Raw genomic sequence first — 20,751 nt, forward strand, 5'->3', positions numbered from 1 at the left:
AGGAAGGAAGGAAGGAAGGAAGGAAGGAAGGAAGGAAGGAAGGAAGGAAGGGAGGGAGGGAAGGAAGGAGGGAAGGAAATAAATCTTGGATCCCATGTCATGGCTTTGACCTGGAAGTGGGATGAAGGTTGTGACTGAAGTTCCATTAAATCCCAGATTAGGAGAAGAGTCCATTTTTTTTTAAAGAGGAAGGGATATTGAGCAGACAAAAATAATACGTATCTACCAATTTCACTTATGGCAATTCAGCATCCATGTTCCTAGCATTTTACTTTATATTTATTTAAAATAATTTTCTTGGGGCACCTGGGTGGCTCAGTTGGTTAAGCGTTCAACTCTTGGTTTCGGCTCAGGTTGTGATCTCAGGGTCATGAGATCAAGCTCTGCATTGGGTTCCTCACTGGTCATGGAGCCTGCTTTAAGATTCTCTCTCTCCCTCTGCCTCTGCCCCACCGTCCTGATCAATCAATCAGTCAATTAATTAAAATAATTGTCTTGCTTGACATAAAGAACTGCAAGCCACTCACCTCCTTTCCAAAGGGAGACTTCACAAAAGCACGTCTCAGTGCTTCAACTGGCTCAAAGTCCAGGCTCCATAGATGACACTCATTCTTCTTAGGGCCAAATGGGGAAGCCTCAAGTCCAATAACTGAGATAATGACAAATAATATCCCAATTTGGAGAAAAGGAAACAGTCTCCCATTATTATTGGTACGTAGGACAGCACTGTTGGAGAGAGTTTGCAAAGGCTTACTCCTGGGGCCTGTGGGTGATATCCTACATCAGGCAGTCCTTACACCTAGGTCACCAGGAGGATCCCATTTATCCATCTCCCTCCATGGCCACACCTGAGAAGGGCAAGAGGGACCCGTCTCCTTTTGGGGAGCAGCCACTTGGATGTAGGTTCCAAGGACAAGGACATGGCTTTAGAAGTGGAGCAATCCCAGGTCCCTGTCTGCCAGGCTTGGACTTGCTCTGCAAGCACACTGCCTTTGCTTGATTTCTGGAGTCTGTTCTGATAACTAACACCAAAAATCTTGCTGAATCCTGTTTCTTGAATAAGGAGCCAACCTTTGCACATTTGTCTCTTAGTAACTGATTGGGTGCTCTGCCCATTCTGCTATTCTTGGTCTTACTGACTTCCTTCATGGCCTGTGTCTCAAAACAATGTAAAACATCATGTTTAGGCCAATGAAGGAGACTAGCCAGTCCCCGACCCTTTGCTCTTTCTCCTTCTCTTTACTGTATCCAGCAGCCTGCACTTTATAGGCAGGGAGTGCCTACCTGCAGATAAAATTTGGGAAATACATGGAGATCAGGCTCCCCCCAAATTTGTTAACTCTTTTGTAATGGCTTTGTAATGTGTCAGTTTGCCTTGGCTGAACCATATTTCCCAAAATTTCATTACTTGTATGCTTCCTTCTCAAGCAGGCCCCAGGAGATTCTCCTATGTAAGATTTGGAAGGTGGAAGTGAAGCGGCTGCCATCTTGTAGCCCACACACATTGTTGCTGACGGCTGACTCTCCTCATTGAGTGCAAGGCAGTTCTGCAACATGGTCACCTTTCTCCTGGACCCTCTCAGAACTTCTCTGACTCCTACGCCAGATGCATGTTTTGCTCCAGGATGAAGGACCCATCTTCTGTAGGACACCCGCATCAATGCCCACAACAAGAGTAGGGAGAACAAGAACTGATCAGGGTTTAGTCCATCCTCCATGGGTTGCAGCTCATGGCTGTGGGTTTCTGCTTGGTTTTGCTTTTGCCCACCTTACAGACACCTGTCCATCTTCTCTTCCTGCCCACCGCATGGTCTCTAAGTTCCAGCCGCAGATATGAGGACTATAGTCTTACAGAGACTATAGCTGTGTAAGGTCAGATCTCTGTGATGTATCTACAGCTATGTATCTATATCTAGTTACCTATCTATCTTAGTGATTCTACTTCTCTGATTAAACCCTGATTGATATGCTTTCCCATTCTATAATCTAATTAACTGTCTTTGATCAGCTGTATTTTAACTCCAGGATGAAATGTTGGCTTCTGCAATCTAAAGGTCCTTGATTATCTGGGCCCCATTCACCTATTTGTTGTTCACAGAGAATTGAGCCTCAGTTATAAATCTGGATCCATTTCCTCTCTGCTCCCAGAGCACCGGCAAATAGGTTTCCTCCATGCATCAGCAGGAGGTGGCCATTGTTAGCCAACTTCTACTTCCTTCCAGACTACCTGGTCCTTTGGCTCCCACCATTTCTAGCCATAACGCCTTGTGTTAATACCAACAGCAATAATGTTTTAGTACACATGATGATTTCCAACAAGTAAGATAATGGGAAACTCCCAGTTAATGTTTTTCTAATTTCCCCTGGTGATAATAATATGGAAGTAATAAGAATCTCTAGCTACTTCAGCAAGTTTGTCCTTTTTCTCTCAGTGTTGTCTCTCCTGGAAACTATAAGGAGTTCCCATGCTCATGCCAACAAATTTCACAGCCATATTGAATAGATTTATTGCTAACCACTGAACAGACTGCTTTTGAATGAGTTGGTTTTCTCATCCCCTCAATCATCAGTTTCAACATAAATGGTCTCTTCAGGGATGTAGTCAACTCAATACGGTTTTAAAACAAGATGTTCAACTGGTTGTTTTGAATGTTGTTTATTTTCCACCATACAAGTCATGCTCTTGATTCCCTACTATGTCCACTGCTTGAAGTGTATACACTTTACTGAGCTCAAATAATCACTAATGCAGTGAGCCATAGAGGGAATCTGTAGGAATCAAAGAATATATGTTATTATCTATAAAAGGAGATTTAATCTCACCTTTTGGCCAGTAACCGACCTCAAGACCTATATATTCAACTGAACAACATGGAATTACTTTATTTTTTTATAATTCAGGAATCCTATATTGGCAATCTCATTTGTTCACCTAATAGAAAGGCCTTTAAACTAGTGTCCATAATTTGAATATTTATAAGGAAATAAAACAAGAAAAGAACCAAAACAAGCTCAACATTTAAGTGAAAAAAAAATTATGAGGAACAAAAGTAGCTCTACTACCAAACAGATGATTTAGAGAGAATAGAAGTAACAACATTAAAAAAAAAAAAACTGTTTTTATTCCCAGAGGTCAGGGCTAATCATGAAGAAATTAAGAAAATGTTTATTACAGATTTAACCTCAATATTACTCTATTTCTTAAGAAATTCAACTTCTTGGGCGCCTGGGTGGCTCAGATGGTTAAGCGTCTGCCTTCGGCTCAGGTCATGATCTCAGGGTCCTGGGATCGAGTCCCGCATCGGGCTCCTGCTCCTTGGGAGCCTGCTTCTCCCTCTGCCTCTCTCTCTCTGTCTCTAATGAATAAATAAATAAAATCTTTAAAAAAAAAAAAAGAAAGAAATTCAACTTCTTGACTATAAAGCATGTTCTCATCATACTTACTAATAATTTAGCTGTCAGAGTGACCAAAGAGACAGGAATATTGAAAGATTCAGACTACCCACACATTTGAAACTCAACTGGAACTCACAGTAATTATAGTCCTCCCCCTTTTTTTATCACTTTAAATACATATATTTTTAAATTTGAATTTAAAGTATGAGGGGTTTTTTTGTCTGTTTTTCTCCCATCTTAACTTTAGTTTCAACTCAACACAGCATATATTCTTTTTTTTTTTTAAAAGATTTTATTTATTTATTTGAGAGAGAGAGAGAGAGAGCACATGAAAGGGGGGGAGGGTCAGAGGGAGAAGCAGGCTCCCTGCTGAGCAGGGAGCCCGATGCGGGACTTGATCCCGGGACTCCAGGATCATGACCTGAGCCGAAGGCAGTCGCTTAACCAACTGAGCCACCCAGGCGCCCAACACACAGCATATATTCTGTCAATTAAACTATCACTTCTGGGGCACCTGGGTGGCTCAGTCATTAAGCGACTGCCTTCGGCTCAGGTCATGATCTCAGGGTCCTGGGATCGAGCCCCACTTTGGGCTCCCTGCTTAACGGGAGGCTTGCTTCTCCCTCTCCCACTCCCCCTGCTTGTGTTCCCTCTCTCGCTGTCTCTCTCTCTGTCAAATAAATAAATAAAATCTTTAAGAAAAATAAATAAATAAAAATAAACTATCACTTCTAAGATAGTCCCTCTAAGTGAAGTGGAATGGATATAATATAATGGACTTTAGTTATGAGATGAGAAATACATGATGCATTTTAAAGAGGTCTTGCCTGATGTAGAAAAAGAAGTTAGGGTTTGAAGCCGATGGCCAAGAAAGAATTCTTGAGATGTCTTTGGTGTAAAAAGGTGGTTTTATTAAAACACGGGGACAGAAAGACCTGCACTGCGGTCATGAGGAGTGGCCCATTACATACTTTCCAGTTGGGAAAGGGTTAGGGATAGCCTAAGTCTCTAAGGAATTTTGGAAGCAAGGTTTCTAGGACCTTGAGGGGGCTAGCTATTGTTGGGAAAAGGTCATTTACTACTGTCTAATAAAACCTGAGTCATGAGACCCTTCAGATGTATATTGGTGGGCCATATGCTTGGGGGATGACTGCCAACATGTTTCTTGGGGAGTAGAGATAAAGGAAGTTTCCAAAGGAATTTTTATACTTTAAAGTAGACTTACAGGATCCTGGGGGTTGGGCTAAGATTACCTGGGGCCCTTAGCAAAGTATTAACATTGAGACAGCTGAGTCCTTAGAGGAATGTCATGCTTCTTGTTTCAAGGACTTGTTAGTGGGCTTTAAGTAGTAAGGAAATTTAATAATTTTTCTTATGCCTATCATAATGGGCAAGACTTTTCTTTTTTTTTTCACATGCACATAGGCACACTGAGCAAGGTTTTTCAAGGGAGAGAGAGAGAGAAAGAGGGAGAAAAAAAGGGAAAAAAAATCCATAGCACAGGCTCTAAAAGAAATTCTCAAACCAGAATAGCCAAAAGTCATATTTTCAAGTGTCATTATGGAGAGGCTCAGACAGGACTGATGAAAATCTGGCAGTAACGTAGGGCTTAGGAGAAGGAGGAAGAGAGAGAGGAGGAGGGAAGCTTCATCTTCGCTGGACCTCAGCCAGGAGCTGGGCTATGTTGGGCATCACCTAATTTCCTAGGCAGGGAGCTCTAGGTGGCATCTCAGGGCCCCAGCCAAGTGAGGTGGGGTTTAGGGTTGTGCCCAAGGTCCCAGAGGGCTATGTATAGGAGTACATGTCTGTGCAGCAGAGTTAAGCAGAGAAACGAGGGAAAATGCCATTGTAATTTTGGGAAACTCAGCAAGATAGAGACGAGAAAAGTGATGTAGGGCCGAAGCTGATGAGCATAAAGGATGTGTCTGTGGGTGGCTGTGACTAGCACTAAGGATTGTACGGTGCAATAAAAAAAAATGTTATTTTCCCCACTCCACCAACCAACCGTCCATCAAGAAGGTGGTGTGTGGTCAGCTTCTTCTCTGTACCTGTTCCTCCTCCTCCCCTGTCTGCCTTGCTTGAAAAGGTTTCTGATTCCAACAGTTGTTCTGTTGCTGTTTGAGTTTGGGGGAATTTTTTTTTGGTTGATCTTGTTGTTTTGGGGGGCCCTGAGTGGTGAGCAAGGGGGGACAAGAAGCAAGGGACAGGAAAGTCTTTATCTGATTCCCACCAAGCTAGCTTTGTTTCTTCCATCCATTGAGGCAGCTGCTGATGACTCTTTCCTAGCACTTTCAGACATGTCTCTCCCCGGCATTAGTGGGGGGTCCCCTATCCTTACCAAGAGGTGCCCCAATGACCAGAGCTGCAAGGTGTTCTCCTTATCTTCTTGTCTATGAGGTTTTCTCCAAGCTGAGGATGGTCTCAACCTATCAGAAATGCTGCTTCAGGAAAATTTCAGAAGACTGCCTGTCTTCTGTGTGGATGTTAGGAGGTTCACCCCCAGCCCCTTACTGATGAGATTCCCATTCCCGCACCTGCCCCCAGGTAATGTCCCCACTCTCATGGTGTCCCCACTGCCTGCTGTCTGTTGGAGCGCATGCATCTCCCCAAGTTTCCCCACGTAGCTGCCCTAGCCACCATGGCCAGACTCACATCCTCAAGATGTTTCTTTCACTTGAATCAGACAGCAGAGGATCCAGGCCTGCATGTCAAATTCTCCAGAAAATCTTCATGTTTTCACCCTGCTGGAGACTCCCGGGACAGCCAGACCGAGCTTCTCCTGTCCAGGCAGGTCCAGTGTGTGGTCCCAAGCCAATGCCCACCTGCCTTCTTTAGAAATCTGACTTTACGTGATATAGGACCCAGCTTTGGACCAGGGAGTAATTGGCATTGGATCTTGAGACTGGGTATCATTCCATTGCCTTGAAACATGGACTTATTTATAAATACGAAGATGGATGTATTATCTAAACCTTACCTGTCTGTGCATAAAATGAAGTTTTACATCTACATTTTAATGTCTGAAAATATTTTTATTCCACAGCCCCTTTTGAGTAAGCATTTGGTTCAATATAAAATTCTATCCCATTTACTTTTAATGACCTCATTATAGCATTTGAGCCTCTGCAGGCCTGACTGATAAAAATTAATATACCTCCAAGTACCCTCCAGTTATTTCTGGGAGCTCCTTAAACCACTCTCTGCGCCACAGTCTCCATACCACACTGGGCTTGCTCCCCGCGCCTCTCCCACCTGTCCGCACCTGCTGTCCACGAGGCCTCAGCTTGATTATTACTGCTCATCATGGGAACTCGATACAGGATGCCAGATGCTCTGGAAGCTTCCAGCCCTTGGTTGCCAAACATCACTGCATTCTGCAGAGATGGGAGAATGGCTTCTCCCTGACTGGACACCAACTAGCGTCTCAAGAGTGGATCGATTTCTGCCCCCACCCCAATTTCTCCTAAACAATTCTACCACGTTCAAGACATCGCCATTGCCTGAAATCTTTTCAAATATGTCATTTAAAAAAATCTCTTCAATTATTCCGCTGTTTTCTTCTGAGAGAGCTCAAATCCAGCTCCAGAGACTGGACGAGTATCAGGACTCCAGATGGGGTGATCTAAAATGGACGGGGCAAAAAACTCTAATATTGGCTTAAAGACAGAGTGAAGGTCAGACAATGGATCCGGACAATGAACACTTCAGTCAAGCCATCAGTCAAGAGGTGTTTTCCCTGTGAAGCAGACATGGGTACACCAGCCCTCATCCCTGCATTTTTCTTGTTTCACCCTAGAAAGGGGAGACACTCCAAGGCTGGCATATATTCAGACATCTCACATCTCAGTGTATGGAAGCTTGGATTAAGATTAAATTTATCTTAGAAATATAAAATAAAATATCACCACCAGATCTTTTCTGCGGATGACCAAGCTGAGGCATGGAGAGCCAGCCACACAGCTAGCTGGTGGGTGGTCTGGGATTTGAACTTCTGTCGCCTGGTTCTTAACCATTTCTCTTAACAACCTCTTCAGTAAAATAGTCAAGCCTTCAGTTACTAGAAGGTTCTCACCTTTGACTTCGCTGTCTAGAGCACCCATATTTTTCATCTACTTGAGGAACGATTCATTGGAAGCACACAGAAATCTCCATCATGGATAAGGAACAAAAAATGTGAATTTGTCCAAGCTCTCCCATTGAAATCCTGCAGAAGAGGTGCCCCAATGACCAGAGCTGCGAGGTGTTCTCCTTATCTTCTTGTCTATGAGGTTTTCTCTAAGCTGAGGATGGTCTCAGCCTATCAGAAATGCTGCTCCAGGAAATTTTCTAATGGCCACAGGCATAAGAATCAGTTAGATGGGCCTCAACTTGATAACCAGTGGAAATAGTTTATCTTTGACCCTGATTTAAAGATTCATTGGCTCCCAGTCACAGACCCTTTCCCTGAACTCAGACATCCTGTAAAACTGATATTTAAAGTCATTTAATCCCTGGAAAAGTTAACATCTAATTAAGATTGCTTAATTCTGAATCCCAGTTAATGCCATTTCAAACATCTTAACTAATCTTATCCAAACAGGAGTTCCAAGAGTAAAAAAAATATTCAGCTCTATTTGACACCTTACAAAAAAGAGGAGGCACTGTTTCTCCTGCCACAAAAAACTCCCCTAACCCCCAAAGAGGAAGGTTGGGTAGACCTCCCTGTAGCTTGGGGACAGAGAACTCAGAAGATGTCTTTAGCGCTTTCTAAGCTCAGACCACAGAGCCTGTGGGAAGAATGACAGAACTCCCCACTGCCTTCTTCAGAAAAGGAATGTTTATAAGGGCTTCCATTGCCTCCCATTTTCTACTTAACCAACCAGGTTAGGGCTCTCATAGCTCTTCTGCAACCAGGAGCCCTCATACAATCCCTTCCCAGGGACCGTGCAGAGTACTTGGGTCCTAGGCAGAAGATCTGTGGGTTTGGGCAACAACATGCTGTGTAAATCACTAGGAGCCAGGGTCCTGACTCAAGATAAATGATGAAGAGAGTCAGCATGATTGTGCTCACCTAAGGACTCCAGCATTCATGTGCTCTTGAATTCTTGAGCCTCTGGACATCTTGCATGTCTGTGCTTTTGTTTATCTACCCCTGATCTCTCACTCTCTCTATATATATATCTTCCTCTCTCCCACTCATTTCCCCTCCATTCTAGGCTCACACAAGAGCATCACCAGATGTGTCATAGAGGATTATGGCACCCTCAAGAAACAATGGTAAAATCTTTGAGCAGCTGAAATGGGGAAGCATGGAGTAAAAGCATGATTGGGAATGGTAGATTGGGACTGGCTGGGGCACACATTTGGAGACAAGGAGCCACTGAGGAATGTGGAACACTCCTAGTCTAGAAAAATGCTTAACCCTGATACTCTCCCGTCAACACAATGTATTAAAATTATATAAGTTTGGGGGCGTCTGGGTGACTCAGTCGTTAAGTGTCTGCTTTCAGCTCAGGTCATGATCCCAGGGTCCTGGGATCGAGCCCCACATTGGGCTCTCTGCTCGGCGGGAAGCCTGCTTCTCCCTCTCCCACTCCCCCTGCTTGTGTTCCTGCTCTCACTATCTCTTTCTCTGTCAAATAAGTAAATAAAATCTCTAAAAAAATTGTAAAACTTTGGTTTGACTCTGTACAAGAGCAAAAGATTGGCTCGCACCTGAGAAGCATTTACTCATAATTTTTTAAGTATAACAGATATAATTATAGAAATCACTAAATACATGGCGATGGTCAGTTTTCTATGTCAACTTGACTAAGCTACAGTCCTAGTTACTCAATTAAATGTGAATCTAGATGTTGCTGTGAAGGCATTTTGTAGATGTGATTAATATATATTATATATACACTATCTAACAGAGGAGTTTATCATGGATAATGTGGGTGGTCCTGATCTAAAGATCAGGAAGAAGAAAGTCAGCCAGTGGCTTGCAGTCAGCCCCTGCTGGGTAGTTTCCAGCCTTCTCTACCTGTCTGCCCTTTGGATTTCAGACTAGTCTAGACAGCCCTGATAATAATATAAGCCAATTCTTTGCAATAAATATCTTTATATATGTATATATTATATTGGTTCTGTTTTTCTGATGCAACCCTCACTGATGCAATATTCATCAAATTAACTTTATTGTAACATTGTATTGCATTATTTCATTTTTTGCATAATTCAGTGTCATTTTTTTTCTCCCTTCCTCCCTTCCTTCCTTCCTCTGTCTTCTCCCACTTCTTCCCCATTCACCTCTTCCCCCCTTCTTTCCTCTCCTCCCCTCCCCCTCCCCCCTTTTCCTTCCTCTCCTCTTCCTCCTTCTCTCTATCTCTTCCATCTTTGACCTTGTAGAAGAGTAACTCCTGAATAGCAGGGTATGTTCCTTTCTGGTCCCAAAGGAAGCTCTTCATTAAACTACATGGAACAATCTAGAAGGTTCACTGTACTAATTCTTTGCCAGAGGTTTTCCCCAGCTCATCACAAGTTGAGGTCCTTCCACAGCTGCCTAGAGCTTTATGTTATCTCACAATGTAATTCACCCAAAAAGGTCAATGTCCATCCAGCCTTTTCTTTGTCCAAGTTCACAAGAAAATGGGACAGAAAGTTTCTCATCCTTCCCAAGATCACCTCACCCTTAAAGGACAAGATCCACCTCCTGAGACTCTACCTGGTCTCAAGGGTCATGCTGAATAAGGCAGATGTCCTGGGGTCCTTAGATCAGGACCACCCACATTATCCATGATAAACTCCTCTGTTAGATAGTGTATATATAATATATATTAATCACATCTGTGTCACCCTTGCTGGGCTTCCCCTAGTGAACCCTCTAGTGCTGCATCTACATGATTTGGATTAGTGCACACAAGTAGACATTGGCCTGTTCAGTGGGATCCTGAGAGCCAGTACTTACAAATGGGTCCATCCCTTCAGATCTCCCCACCCTGGCACAAGCCTAAAACCTCATCCCATAGCCCCCTTCCAAACAGCCAGCCTGAGGTTTCAGAGCCATATTGCCTCAGTCCAAAAATCATACTTCTATAAATCTCAAACAAATATATTTTTACAGTTTAATATTTCTGAAATCAGGATTTGTCTTATAAATGAGTACATTTCATGGTTTTTGTCTCTGTGTTTTTACTTTTTTTAAATTCACTTGTTTCTACACATCCACTCCTATTCCCCACAAAAAGCTATTATCAAGTTGGTTCATTTACAGTCAAAAGTATCTGAGGATTGACAATTCAAAAAAAGATGGAAGTTCACTGAGGATGGAGAGCCCCATCCCAAGAGTCCCAACAGCCCTGACACAAAAAGTCACCATCCTTGTGAGTCATTTTGATAAGCCCATCCTTGGTCTAGGTCCCCTCAGGTCCTCATTAACTACAGAAACTTTGACCTCAGACCAAGCCACAGCCTTGCAATTCCCCTCTCTCTCTACTTGGATTTGACAAGCCTCATTTTGTTGCTGTGTGTCAAACCACTGCCACACATGTACAAATTTTATCTCAGAAGTTAGATTTAGATATTATGGCAGACTCTTTCCTGACTGTTCTATCAAGGGCTCCTCACACTGCCTGCTTACCTGTGGAGTCTTTGTCGGTCTATGAGCCCTTGCTTACTGACATTCCTCTGGGTCCCTCCCTTCTCCCAATATTAACTCATCCCTGAAGTTATCTGCTGTAGTCAGTCACCATTCAGTAAAGATACAGGGACCACATCACTTATTGTCCAAATCAGAACACTCTAAAAACAAAAAGGTAAGCTACTAATAATTATGCAAAGACAACATGCATACATGGGGACTGTCCTGGATAAACTGGGGTCTATGTATTCTCCTCAAGGATAAGCGACAGTGGATAGACAAACACTTGGCTCCTGGCCACTTCATTGACTCTTTGCAGCCCATAGAGTGGACCTACTTGCTCTTAGATTAAAGGCTTTTCTTTGGTACAAAGTGGCTGGCCAAGATGTTGCAGCCAAATAGTAAATAACATGGTTATTTGGGTCTGAGGAACAACAGTAATAATTAACATTAAATGACCATTACCATGTGCCAGTGAGCTAAGGGCTTTAAGTGTAAGCTCTCATTTAAACTTCATACCAACTTTATGAAGTACATACTTATTCTTTTCTTTTAAAGAGAGGCTATATAATTTGTGCAAGAGCATTCAGATGGGAGGTGATGGAATACAGATAACACCCAGCCCCCAGAGACCAGCCCATCTACTCTATACCTTTCTCTTCCCTGTCTCAGGATATTTCTTTCTTCCTGAGGGTTATTTATCTCAGGAGAGCATGAGAGGAAACCAGCTGTAAGAGAGTTGCCCTCAGAAGGGGGCTAAGGATGTGGCTGGTATTCAGAAAAATAGGCGTTTCCAACTACACTGGAGCTACACAATTATAGACTCCAAATGATCTAGAGCAGAGGTCAACACGCTTCATCTGTGAAAGGCCAGTTAGTAAGTACCTCAGGCTTGGAAAGCCATCTGGCCTCTGTTGCAACCAGTTGGTGCGCCACTGTAGGGTGAGGGCAGCTACAGCCAATACATAAACGTGCTTGTTTCCAGCAAACTTGATTTACAAAAAGCTTATGTCACCTGCCTAACTTGAAGGACTAAATCAGAAATTTCACAATCCAGCAGCCAGTCTCCTCAGGTCAAGACTCCAAGGAAAGGGGTGCCTGGGTGGCTCAGTCGTTAAGTGTCTGCCTTCAGCTCAGGTCATGATCCTGGGGTCCTGGGATCGAGCCCCACATTGGGCTCCTTGCTCAGCCGGGAGCCTGCTTCTCCCTCTTCCATTCCCCCTGCTTGTGTTCCCTCTCTAGCTGTCTCTCTCTCTCTGTCAAATAAATAAAATCTTAAAAAAAAAAAAAAGACCCCAAGGACAAGTTGTCTCTGAAAATGCTTCTGAGAAAATATGTTCAAAACAGATATCTATGGGGGTACCTCAGTAGCTCAGTCAGTTAAGCATCCAACTCTTGATTTCAGTTCAGGTCATGATCTCTGGGTCCTGAGATCAAGCCCCGCATTGGGCTCTGCTTTGGGTTCTGTGTTGGGCTCTGTTCTGGGCATGGAGCCTGCTTAAGATTCTCTGTCTACCTGTACCTCTGCCCTTCTCCCCTACTTGTTCATTCTCTCCCTCTAAAAAAAAAAAAAAAAAAAAAAAAAAAAAGATATCTATGAAAGTGGTAGGGACAGGGATGCCAGACTGCTAAGGAGGCTAGCAGCACAGAGGAGGTCCTAGGTATAGAAATAGTCACGACCCACCCTTTGGCGCCCTCCACCCTGGGATAGGAATTTACAATACTAAAATAAGTCTGGCATGGGTGTGAACGAAGAACATCATTAATCTGCAAATGACCAAGTAACAGTTTACTGGGGGCCTCCTGAAAATTCCCTTGTTAATTCCAACTGTTCCATCAACACCTTCCATGAATCAGGCACCACTGTCAGGAAAGCACAACATTGCTAATGCGAGGCTTAATGATTAAACTGAACTTCTATAATCCAATGATGTTTTTTGTTTTGAGGGTTTTTCTCTTAATGACACAGGAAGGGGTTTTTGGAGTGTATCAGGGGACTAATAAATGCACTTCACAGTAAAAAAAAAAAAAAAAGATAATCAGTTTCTTCACTAAGAAATGTAGAGCAAACATATATGAACATTACATCCTTGGTTTCCCAGTCTTGAGGATGAGGAAGTTCCAAATGAAAAAGGAGGAAGGGCAGCCAAAGAAAAATGTGTTGCTCCATCTGGGAAATTAAGGAAATAGTAGGCTCTCATGGAGAGCCAAGAACTGGAATGCTGAACCCCACTCCCTGGTGCCCTCCAGCAAAGCCAGTTCCTTCTTGCACCAAGGAAAGAAATACTACCAGAATAAACATCCTCACGTGCCAGGGAAGCAATAGGATCCTAACTAAGTGTTGCCAAGCTATGTGAAAATCCAGTGAGTTTTGCCATGAGAGTAGGAGTTAAATGCTTTCACCTGAAATCACTAATAAAAGAGTTATGATCAAAACTTTTGTAGATGAGTTAGAAAAGAATCTAAATACACCTAGATGTGTTTCTTAAGTAATTATTTTAGAACAAGACAGAATCAATGTCTAGGATGTTCTCACACTCTTTCCTGGTTCCCTCATCCTTCACACCAGAGGCTATTACTGGTTTCTTTTTTAAATTTTGCAGATATCTCTGGATATACAGTCATATGCCGATGTTCCTTAAAAAGAAAAAGAAAAAGAAAAATGAAAGTACATGTTGTACATTTTCCAGCTCCTCTCTTTTCTCATTTAATGGTAACTCTGGGAGCTCCTTCCATACCACTTTATATAGAACTGCCTTTTTCTTTTATTTTCTAGAATTCAATTGGATGACTGTGTCATAATTTATTTATAGTGCCCTATTTATGGACATTTTGGATTTTTACAAACTTGTACTATTAAACCATAAATATCTTTGTATGTATATAATTTTTTGTATTTTTTGTCAGTAGTATAAATTCTTAGAAGTAAAATTTCCCAGGTCAAGAAGTATGCAAATTTAAAATTTAATATATTTTACTGTTTCTCTCTTGGAAGCATCCTAATTTTTATTACCAATAGCAAAATACAAAAGTGTGTATATTACTTGGCTGTCTTCAACTTCAATTTTTTTTTTTTTTTTTTTTTTACTGCCAGTATTATACATAGTTATAGTTTTGCTATAGTTTTAATTCACATTTACCTTATGGTAAGAATTATTGTTTGAGCCACTCTTCATAGATTTAATAGCCCTGCTCATTTTACTTTGTTAGTTGTCTAATGCTTGCCCTTTGACTCTTAGGTCCTTAGTCTTTCATTGTTTTACCAGGAGCTCTTAACATGCTAAGGAAAATAGTTTGAGGCCTAGTTCATGAGGTGAAAATATTTATTTTCCAATATTGTGGTTTGTATTTTTACTTTCTGGCTTTTTATTTTTGGTCATGTAGCAACTTTTGACTTTTATCTATTTAAATTTATCTTTTTCTGAGTTTTGAGATTTTAGCATTCTTAGAAAAGCCTTCCCTGCTATACCATCATAAATGTAAATTCTCCCATACTGTTTATAGTATTTTACGGTTTTAGCATTAACTTTTACAACTTATGAATCTAGAGTTTATTTTGGTATAAAGTGTGAAATAGAAACCCAGCTTTTTCCTTTTAATTCAGATCAGAATCTACCCACTATTCAGTAATTCAGATTTTGCTCACCAGTACATCTTTCATTATATATAGAAGTCTTATATAGCTTTCAGCTATACTTGGGCATTCTCTTATGCACACTGTTTTAATTATTTTGATTCTTTGTAATAAGTGTGACATCTAGTATGGCTAGTTCTCTTTCATTATTGTCTTTTGTAATTTTGCCTGGAAATTCTGTTTATTTTTTTCTACATAAAATTCTAGATTTTTTTTAATACAGTCTCATGATAACTCTATTTCCTAAATTCTTGCATGTTTGAAAGTGTGTGTTTCATTTATATGGTAATAGTAGTTTCGCTGGGTATAAAATTCTGAGGTTACCTTTTTTTTTTCTTTGATGATATTATGACCACTACTCCAATCTCTTGTAACATAAATATGTATAAATATTTAATATGAATATATGTGTGTATATCTATATATATACATTATATATATACATATATACACACATATATATAATTCATGGTACAGTCTCTAGTATATATACAGTATGAGGGACGGGAGGAGAGAGAGAAAGATGGAGAGAGAACAAGAACACTTAGGCCAATTTCTCTACTTTGTAGGATGGATTGGATATTTTTACTTGGATTTCCAAAATAAAAAATTTCTTTATCTTTAGAGTTCAATAACTTTATTTGTCTAAGTCTTATTGTTGGATTATTCTGTGTTAATTTTTTCCCCCTTGGGCACTATGACTCTACAGATTCGAGGGCTATTTTACTTGTGAATATTTTTTAAATGATTTACTTAGGGGCACCTGGCTGGCTTAGTCAGTAGAGCATGTGGACTCTTGATGTTGGGGTTGTAAGTTCAAGCCTAATGTTGGGTGTAGAGATTACTTAAAAGTAAAATCTTTTAAAAGCAAGTTAAAAAATAAAAATTATTTAGTCAGATGATCTTTTGTTCCATTAATTCAGCTTTCTTTTTTGGAAATTCCAATAATATGTGGGCTGGATCTTCTTTTTTTTTTTTTTAAGATTTTATTTATTTATTTATTTATTTATTTATTTATTTATTTATTTATCTACTTTAGAGAAAGAGAGAGAGAGAAAGCGCCAGTGAAGGAGAAGCAGGGGGAGAGGGAGAGAGAGAATCTCAAGCAGACTTGGCGCTGAGCACAAAGCCCGATGTGGGACTCCGTCTCACAACCCTGAAATCATGATCTGAGCCAAAATCAAGAGTCAGTTGCTTAACCAACTGAGCCACCCAGGCACTCTGGATCTTCTTTTATTCTTTGTTTATTATAGTCTTTATAACTCTGTTCATTTTTCTTTTATTCTGCCTGTGTATTTTAATCTGCCCCATCTTTTTTGCTGTATTTTCAACAAGGCCATTTTACTTCATGCTTTTGGCAGTATGGCCCTTGTTTCTGTGATAATTTTATTTTTCTTTCTTCATGCCACCCCAGGGTTTGCCAGCTCAATGATTTATCTCTTCTGTTGCTTTGCTCTATCTCCCTGAATATTTATAGCTTTTCTTAATATGCTTTTTAAAAAAAAATTAAAGACCACAAGTTCATTATTACTTATTATTAACCACAAGTTTGTATTACTATTATTGTTGTTGTTGCAATATATTTTGTCAAAATGTTCATCTGCTTTGTGGTGACATTCTTTTGGTAAATGTTCTGACATTTAGAAAGAAAAGAAGATAGCATCTCTACTTTGTCATTTTAAAACCATATCTGCCATTTGTATTTCTTTATCATATCTTTACCCATTCATTTATTTGTAAATATTTATTGACTATACTGTGTGCTAGGTATTATGTTAGGTTCTAGGGAAATAATAACAAACAAAACAGAGAAAGCTCTTGATTGATGGACACTCTATTCTATCTTACATTGTCAAAAATTTATATGAAAAATAAAAGTAGTCAGTTGTAAATATATGATTATATTTGAAATTTATGATAATCTGGTCCCTGTCCTTCCTATTCTTTGTTCTCAACAGGCAATGCATATATACCTGAAATAAGCATTAGCTAATTAGCATTATAAAACAATTGTACACAAGAAAAGGAAAGCAACCTTGTGAGTTCCAGTTTTTCAGATCAAGTAAAAAAAATAATATACATGACAAGGTCTTATTTTCAAGTCTAAATAAGTATGCTTCCCTACCAGCATTATGTTAAAATTCAACATTAATGATCATGCATTTCATTATTAATACAAAGCAAATTATCCAGAAATTATTTTTAAAGTCCCACTATTCTATAACTGGTGACTATAAGTTGGACTGCAAAGCTCTATCATTGTCTTGACCCTCTTCCAACAGAATCACACATTTACTTTGAGATTTATCTCCAGACTTTTGATAACAAAGACAGTGCCTTAGCATGTCTAACAGCACATAAACTATAGCACCATTACCACAAAGTATAGAGACAGACTTTAGAAGAACGGACTCTCCCTAGTAAATGTATGCAATTGGCTGGACATGCCAGCAATTTATCGAAAAATTAATAGGCCCTCTATGCGACATTAAATAGCCTTTTAACAACAGTGCACTTAGATCCCACACCAACTCACACAATATAAATAGAACTGAATTGCCTAACAATCAAATAAGGATTTGTCTTCCATTTCAATTTAAATTACTTTGAAAGATAAGCAAACCTAAAAAGCTAATGGAAAAATAAATCCCTATCTATTATGTTTTATTTGACACATATGTAACCCCAGTTGTCTTTGGGAAAATAGTCACATTATTTATTCGTATTTTCCATATACCACTCATTAAGGCATTCTCAGTAAATAGTGTTAAGTGGAATAAGATAAGGTTGTAATATTTTCACAAGTGTGCACAAGGAGAGAAGAACTGGATGTTTACAGAGAGAGAAACACTCCCTGTGCTGTGAAGGATGAAGGAGAGTAAAAGGGAGAATATGCAATAATATTGGGAGTTAGCAAGGAAGACAACTGATGGATCTCAAATCCCATGGCTCCAAATACCTTTGCATATCCAAAGATCTGTTTATGCACTGAAATGATGACATTCACAGCGGGAGAGACACAGAGACAGAGAAGGTGGAGGTTATCTTAATAGCCACTCTAACATATGCACTATGAGGCCAATAACAAATGGAAGAAAAACTATAGCAACGAAAGCCCCAATGTTACAGCCACATGGTGGACTCAATCAACAATTGTTTCTTCTCTTCTCTTTTATTTATCAATGCACAAGAACAATAGGGCCAAAAAAAAAAAAAAGAAAGAAAGAAAAAAGAAAAAGCATAGAGGAAATTAATCTGCAAGATAGAAATGGCAGACAGTCAAGTTGTAGGAATTGGCAAATTAATGTGAATGCCTTGACATGAGGCTCAGGAAAATACAGAGGGGCATAAGACTGACATTCATGATGGAATAAGAGAACAGGGAAGAATCATGGAGTTCAAATCATTGTGGCAGATTGTAGCACTCTCCCACATATTTGCCCACCTTTCCCTGTAAGAGAAATATACATTCTTGCCTGTTGCTGTACATGCTACACATGCATACACCTGTTGCCATATTACCTGCCCCTACCTTTGAGAAGGGTACGGTCCCACTCACTCCATTGATGTTGGGCCTGGTATTGCAAGTGACTTAATTTGGCCAACATGAAGTAAGCAGACTTAACCTTTGCCATATCCCAATAGAAGACATAAAAGCCTTTGCTCAGCTGACCCTTGCCTTCTTCCCTTGGTGATGAGAATGGTATGTCCCAGGGCATAATCCAGGGAGAAGCTGCCAACAACCTGGACCCTGGAATGAAACAGGAAACAGAGTCACAGAAACCCATGTCCTACATAAAATGAGGACCATTCCACTTTCCTATGATTGGATCCAAGGATGGGAAGAGACCTAAGGAATATAGTAAGAACAGTTTTGGTAGCAGGGGTAGAAGCAGACTTCAACAGATTACAAAGTGATTGGGAGATATTGATGTGAAGGGAGCTTGTCTAAAAAAACTCTTTGAAGATGAGTAAAATGAAATGGTGGTAGCTGGAATGATGTAGGGTTCAAGAAAAGGTTCTGGCTTTCACACCTGCTTTTGTTTTTTAAAGATGAGAGAGTCTCAAGCAAGCCTATATGCTGATGGGAAGATGCAGAAGTGGGAACGATGATTAAGATATTGGGTAAAAAGGAAATAACAAGGCAGTGCAATCTCTGGGAGCCAGCACACAGGCAGATGGATCTTCCTTTGATAGGAAATTGAGGTACAAGCTGATGAGAGAAATAGATTGTTTGCTAGACTTTAATGAGAGCCCAGCTGAGGCAAGTGATTAAAAGATTATGAATTCATAATGATTCTAATCTGCCTAATTGTGTGATTTTTCCCCCCAGTAGGGCTTAATTTTTAGGATGGATATGAGCTGGAGAACGAAAGTGATTGGGTCTGCTCTGGATTGGGATTTTGTTCATGCAGAATGGACAAAGAGGCAAGGGAGGTATGTATATTTGCAAAAGAATGCAAGCCTCAATGGAGCAGGCACTCTAAACTAGATGCACACAAATTGAATAAAAGAGAGGCTAATTGATGGAAAGAATGGAGAGGGATAAGATTGAAACTCAGGTTTGATGAAGCATTGCAGTAGAGGTACTTGAGCTAGGAGAATAAAGGGTCACCTTGGGAGAATTAGCTGTTTTGATTGGTGGTTTCAGAAATGGTGCAACCTCTGCTAATAAGTTTCAGAGTAGGAGAATAGAAGTGGGTCACTGAGGTGAAAAGGAGGAGACCATTGGAAAAGAGAAGTTCAAGGGCAAGAGGCCAGGGTTTTGAGTTGAGATGGAAAGGGAGCCTATACACGAGTTGCTGAAGTTTTTGATGATTAAAGAGGAGTGAAGAGGATAGTAAGTGTTTATGATGGGGAGGAAGAAAGGAAAGAGCAGATAAGCAGATGGAGACAAAGAATCAGAGATTCTGGGGGAAAGGAAAAACAATCACATAGAAGCAGCAATAGGGAGCTGGGATGAGTCATATTCACCTCACCCTGTGGAGTATGGAAGAACGCCTGGGAATTGCTGTGACCACAATTTTTCTCTGTTCCTTCTCACATACTCAAGGAAATGTGGGAGTCCCCTAACGTGCCATCCTCTACTAGGGCAAATGTGGTAGATGGCTGTGCTTCTTGCTCACTCACTACTGAAGAGATCATCCCAATCATGTCCTCGGGCGGTGAACTATAAAACCAGGAATGGGGAATAATGTCTGCAGGTCCCCAACTATGCTTCCCAGATTCAGTATGAAGTGGTTTGAATTCGGGGAGGTTTTCAATCTTCAGTGTACTTAAGAATCAACTTAGTGGTTGGGGTGGCTCAGTTAAGTGTACGACTCTGGATTTTGGCTCAGGTCATGATCTCAGGGTTGTGAGATCGAGCCCCACACGGGGCTCTGTGCTGGGCATGGCACCTGCTTAAGATTCTCTCTCTCCCTCCCTAAAAAAAGTAATTAATTAATTTTTTAAAAAAAGAATCAACATAGTTGCTGATTAAAATGTAAATTGCCAGGCTCCAATTCCAGAGGCTGAAATTCAGAAGGGCTAAGTACAGACATAACTTGGTATTTTTAACCAACACTCTCAATGATTCTAAACGGGGGTACATGGACCACACTTTGATAAAGGTGGAGTTTGGAAGGAAACATGGACTTTCATTCGAGATTCTGCCAAGCACTAAGGCCACATGGTCATGGGTGAACCACATCCCCTCCATCCCCTCCAAGGCTATACTTCTTAACACAGTAAGCTCCAACAACCATTAAGTTAGATAGAGCTTTATTTCTCTTTCATATCAAATAAGAATGGAAGGGTAAAACAAAGAAGAATCGAGGAAGGCAGTGCAGAATTGCTCCATAAGCAGCAGAGAACCCAGCGCTTTTCACCTTTCTGCCCTACCATTCCAGCACTGACTTTCATGGCTCCTGTAGCTCCAGCCCTCACACCTGAATTGGATCCCAGAATTAGAAAGCAGAGTAGACTACAAAACAAGAAAAAAGAAAGAAATTGTCAATTATACCTCAATATAACTGAAAATTTAAAAACAGAAGGAATGGAAGGACAAAAGGATGGAAGGGTGGAACAGAGAGAGGAAGGAAGGAAGGAAGGAAGGAAGGAAGGAAGGAAGGAAGGAAGG

This window comes from Mirounga leonina, unplaced genomic scaffold, assembly GCF_011800145.1.
Source record: "Mirounga leonina isolate KUSES-001 unplaced genomic scaffold, KU_Mleo_1.0 Mir_178, whole genome shotgun sequence".
Taxonomy (NCBI): Eukaryota; Metazoa; Chordata; class Mammalia; order Carnivora; family Phocidae; genus Mirounga; species Mirounga leonina.